Source organism: Sylvia atricapilla, chromosome 4 (assembly GCF_009819655.1).
Source record: "Sylvia atricapilla isolate bSylAtr1 chromosome 4, bSylAtr1.pri, whole genome shotgun sequence".
NCBI lineage: Eukaryota > Metazoa > Chordata > Aves > Passeriformes > Sylviidae > Sylvia > Sylvia atricapilla.
In genome coordinates, this window is record NC_089143.1 from 3,179,571 (window position 1) to 3,185,265 (window position 5,695).

Genomic DNA, 5,695 nt, shown 5'->3' on the forward strand with positions numbered 1-5,695 from the left:
CAGGTTTAGGGGTGGAGGTTTATCTGCCCCAGGTGATTGGAGGGCTCAGCTATTTGCCCAGCCGTGCACGCAGTGACGGAGGGAGGGAAGGAGAAAAAAAATCATAAACTATCTTCATGACACAAAACCTGACTGGAGTGCCGTTCCCTGTATTTAAACACACCTGTTTCAGGAAAAGCATGGGCAAATCCCACGGTGCTACCAAGCAAAGTCCTTCCATTGCCATTGCGAAAAACAAACTGGTTTTGGAGCATATTGATGGATGCTTTGCAATGTTTTGAGACCTGAGCAAATTTTAGAAGAATATAAGTAATTTTAAAAGTATTGCTGTGGCCAGAAGCAACACAGAAGGCAGTATATTTACAGAGAGGGGTTAGAGCCCATTCTGTTGAACTGAGGTAGATGTGCCATAGGTGATCTTCTCCTTTATATGGCTTGAAATGAAAAATGCTGAAGACTGGACTTAGAACAAGTCAAACATTTCTGTGACACAACCAATAAATAAACCTCAGTTCCTATAAAATGAAAATGTATAATTTACAGTTCTATTTTTATTACTTCCAATGGTGGACAACCCACTCCAAACACATAGTAGTATATCCAGTCAGTATTATTCACAGCATATTGTTTCCTTCTAAATCCTCATGCTTCAATGACTTTATTTTTGTTCAGCTAATGGAAGGTAAACCTTACAGATAAAAGTGCTACACTTCTCATCATTAAAAGGAATGATATTTCTAGGAAAATATGTAGAAAAGCACATTGTGTGGCAGTGCGCTGCAACTTTCTCTCAGCTTTTACTTCTCCCTTGGTGTAAAGTCTTCCAGTGTTCCAGAAGCAGAGAAGGCTCCTCCTTTTTGCTTCATAGCCCTGCTTTCAGCAGTCACATGAATGGAAGAACACAAGCTCTCCTCAGCTCTCCCAGATCCATGGAGAAATGCATCCAAGAAAGTGTGCTCCATAAGGATGGGCTCTGTTTCAAGACCAGGAGTCCAGCTTAACATCACCCAAGGCAATTATCTTCTTACAGGCAAAAACACATTAAGAGAAAAGGTCTTTTTTTTCTGAAGGTTTGCTGACGACAAAGCTAATGCTTCTCCTCATGTTGACCTCATCCTTGTAAAGATGAACTTTATCTCTTTTACAGTTAATACACAGAAGATAGGAACAGGAAGTTATGCTACTAGTTAGGTTTCTTGCGCAGAAATGCATGACAACCACTTTTAAGGAACATCATTCTGACCCGTGACAATATCTAGGCATTTTTTAACCAAACTAGCACTCTCTAACAAATCTATGAATGACTCAAGAATTACTCAGATGGTTCTTGAATATCTCCAGTGAAGAAGACTCCAAACCTCTCTGAGCAATCTGTGACAGTGCTCTGGTCACCTGCACAATGAAGAAGTTCTTCCTCATATTTAGCTGGAACTTCCTCTGCATCATTTTCTGTCCATTGCCTCTTGTTTTGTTGCTTATCTCCTACCTGTGATAACAATTAATCCCTGGTAGCACTAGTAACACTTATGGATCGTTACAATAACAGGGTTGGGCTGCTTTGGTTTGTCTGGCTTTCTAAAACTTAATCCTGAGCACACAGAAGCTACACTGGTAGAGGCATTCAAACCTAGAACCCTCTTGGCTCCCAGTCAAGAGGCAGGGAGCATGCTGGCTGGTGAAATAACACGGCTTACATCAGTCCCACCTCGAGCTAGCACACTGTGGGGTAGATCCATTCATCCCCATTACACAGTGTTTGGATCAAGGGTCCTATAGGACAGACACTCAGACATAGTTTGGGTTGTGTTTTCAGTAACACACGCTTGAAAGTACAAGAAGATCATGTTTGCTACTCAGCAAAGGTAATTTTGTAGATTCAGCTGAAAGTTGTGTTTGTGTGGCTGACAAAGCACACAAACAAAGGTGTGGGACAAAGCAGCATGAGAGAGATGCTCATGAAGGGCCAGGTGTAGTGGGGGATCAGTGAAGGATGCCAGATGTGGTGCTCTTTGGACAAGGCTGAGCAGACAGAGGGCTGTCTGGTGGCAGCTACCTGTGTAGCATACCCAACTTCTCTCCTGGGGGAGATTCTTCTTTCTCTCCAGGAAAGTGCTGTGGTAGATCCACTTTGTGGCTCCCACTTCAGTTCCAGTTACAAATCCAGCTGTGTTTGGACCAACAGCATTAAGTTCTGACATGAGAGACTTTTCTGCTCCTTAGCACCTATATCACTTGAATTATTCTAAAGAGCCTTCTCCAAGAGTTCTGTAATTTACATACCCCAAGGACTTCTGTAGCACATCCTTTCCATTAAAAAGCTGATCAGGAATTCTCTTCTTGCCAGGAAGCAGTTGTCCACATTAGAGAGAATAAACTGAAGGACAAAATTATTTTATTTTCCTATGGAAGGCTCCTTTTAAGACTTTCCCTTAGAGTATCAAAAGACTATGAACATATTTTTATATGTTATGCAGAAAGTCATGCTCAGGGGATTTTAATTTTACAAAAAAATCCCCCAAACCAGTGATTTTGAAACTCTTGCAAAAACTGAAACAGAGTCCTACAGATGCCTCAAGTGACAGAATTAAAAGCTGCTCTGTTGTTGATTCTGACTTGTCTCACAGACACAGCCTCACAGCCACAGGCCAAAAATATCTGTGGAGTTTTATATAACCAGAGGTGTTAACTGTGCACATGTGTATATACACGTGCTTGCCCATATAACTCACCAAAGTTAAACATGAACAAAAGTGCTTTTGCAGGCCCAGGCCTTAATGAACCATGGCAATCCCTCCACTTTGCAAACAACTGTAACAAACCCAGCTTTTGACATGCACGATGGAAAAGAAACACAATGTGTTCTGTACACTTTGTGCAGCTCTCGTGGGTTATGAGAAGATGGACTGGTATTCATAAGAGGATCCAGCAAGAAGTGAGCAAGAATCATTTCTAGATAAAGGAATTATATTTTAGTGGTTTTGGCTTGTGGTTCTGAGAATAAAAATCCAGTGAATCTGTGTGTTAATCTACACAAGATGATCATAAACATTCGAGAGAGAAAGAATCTTTATAAAGCTCAATCGTAGAGTAGGATGTCTCTATAATGCTATGACAGGATCATTTCTGAAGAGAATAAATTACAATTCAACACTTTTTTAAAAGGACTTCCTATTTATTAAAATAAAAATGTGTTTATTCTAGATTGCTTCTCATGGTTTAAGGAGATTACTGAAACTAATTCCTACAAAATATCGTAGACATTAAAATAAAATTATGACTTACCAAGTCCCTCAACTTCTTTTAATAATTCTTTTTTCAGTTTGTACTCATCAGGAAAATACCCCAAACCCTGAACTTCTGTAAAAGAAATTTAATACAACCTATAAAAAATAATCATATGCTACTTGACTAGTCCCGGGAGGGAGAATAAACCTGAAATCCTGCATCACTTAAGATGTAGCAAGAAGAAGAGCTATGTTAGCACAAATTCCCATTAGTTATTTTGATCCAGGAATGAGTAGTTTAACCTAATATTAAGCATGTCCCAAAGAGCTACTAGCTGCCATTTGCTGGATTCCAAATATTCCCAGGGGTCTAAAGGAAATTTTTGTAAGGCTGACTCACAGTGCTCTCCCTAACTCCAAAATCAGATTTTTCGAGAAGGAAAGTTACTATTTAAAGCCATATTCTGGATTAAAAAAAAAAAAAAAAAAAAATCCACGCATACTTTTTTGGCCTTGAATACATGATAAATATAGATAGGAAATTTAGTTTAAAAACTCTGTAATCTATACAAAAAAGAACCAAGAAAATCAAAGTTAATACTAAGAGCAAGGAGACAGATCTACCAGAAAACAAACTATTAAGGCATCATGGATTTTTTTGCAGCGTAAGCTATTGGGTAACATCTTATTCTGCTTTTTTTTTTTTTTTTTTTTTTTTTTTTTTTTTTTTTTTTTTTTTTTTTAATAAGCCTGTTTGAACTTACAACATATTGGACTGAAGCAAAAGTTAAAAAAAAAAAAAAAAGGTATTCAGTTTCTGACAACAGCCCGTGTTTGAGCCAAATGTGCAATTGCACATCTAAAGGCCACTTAGGTGGGTAATTAGGCACAACTCATAGAAGTCATGCCAGCCTATGTAAATTCAACTGACATTTAAAAGTAGTACTTAATGTCAAAAAAGAGAAAACACCAAGATTTTTGAGCCAAATAATGGGGCTCTGGATTATTAATTGTTAAAAGTTGTATTATCATGTATGGAGATAACACTTTTTTAGTTGTTTTGACTGTGCTTCATTCACAGCTTTTTAAGGTCACCATGTTTTATTATGACTTTCTTCACTACTTGAATTAACTAACTGAAAGTTTATTTCCCAATCCTTCTATAACATAGGACTTCCTTCAGGTTACTGTTTTTCACCCCAGCCAATCAATCTCTTTCCTCAGTTTATCTGGATTTTTTAATGCTGGAATATCTGTGAGGGGTTGGGGGTATTTTTGGTTTTCTTTTGGTTTTTGTTTGTTTGTTTGTTGGCTTGGTGCTTTTTTCTGGTTTTGATTTTTCTTTAAAAGTTTTTCAACTGGAAAGGCTAAAAGTGACCTTTTTCCCTTTATCAAAAAGGGAAATCTTTCCAGTTACTATCTTTAACGAACATTTTTTTTTTCCTATAGAAAACACTTTTGTCCAGAAAATTTCTATTAACTCCATTTCTACTTGACAGTCATTTTTCTTTTCTGGATAATGATATGAAGGTTGCTTTTTTTTTTACTTACTCTTTTTAATCAGTAACAGGGCTTTACCTTTCACCCCATGGTTACCAAGTTTTCCGTAACAGCCTCTTGTGTAAGACACAAGCAAAAGCCTCTCAGAAAGTGACATTAGATCAATTCCCTGTGTTCTGTTCTATTGAAAACCTGACAGAATCAAAAAATAAAATTCTGGAATCTAGTAGAGATGTATTTACAAATACAGTCCTGGAATATACTCTTTTTCAGTGATGATAGGCAATGGTTGGAAGATCAAAATTAAGTCCCAAACACTTCCCTGCTGAAAATTGTACTGATTTGTAGAAAAGGTGGTGATTGTCTAAAAGGGACTTAGACACTGGCTTTAAAGAAGAAATACTGAGAAACCTTTCACTTGCATAAACTCCTGAGGTGGCTTCTATTTTGTTTTATTTTTTTTTTTAACCAAAGCTATGCAATTAATATTCTGTGCTGAGTCACTGAAAACTGCTTAAAGTACCTCAATTCTATATATATTTTAAAATGGCCTTTCCCTCTGTTTTCTGTGAGAGCCAAGAAAGGAAGAAGAGAAAGAGGAATATATTTAATTTGGGACTAAAAGAAATCACAGATGGTCCCAGAAACAGCCACACTTACCAAAATATCATGGAGCAGGGGAAGGGAATTCCTATTACACATCTTATTTATTTCTACATGAGTTTTTAAGGCATATGGAAAAGATACTATCTCAAACAGATTACAAAAACCCCCCAAAAAATAGGTGCAATCAAGGTGTCACAACTTTCTCATAATGGAACATCTAGAATGAAGCATGTTTTAATTATCTGCCAATGGTAAGAGTTTTAAAAGGTAGAGTTTGCTTTCATTTGCTTACAGAAATCCAAGAATTAGATGCACATTATTTATATTCCATATTTCTTGTATCTTAACTCAAAGGCAGCAAGAAT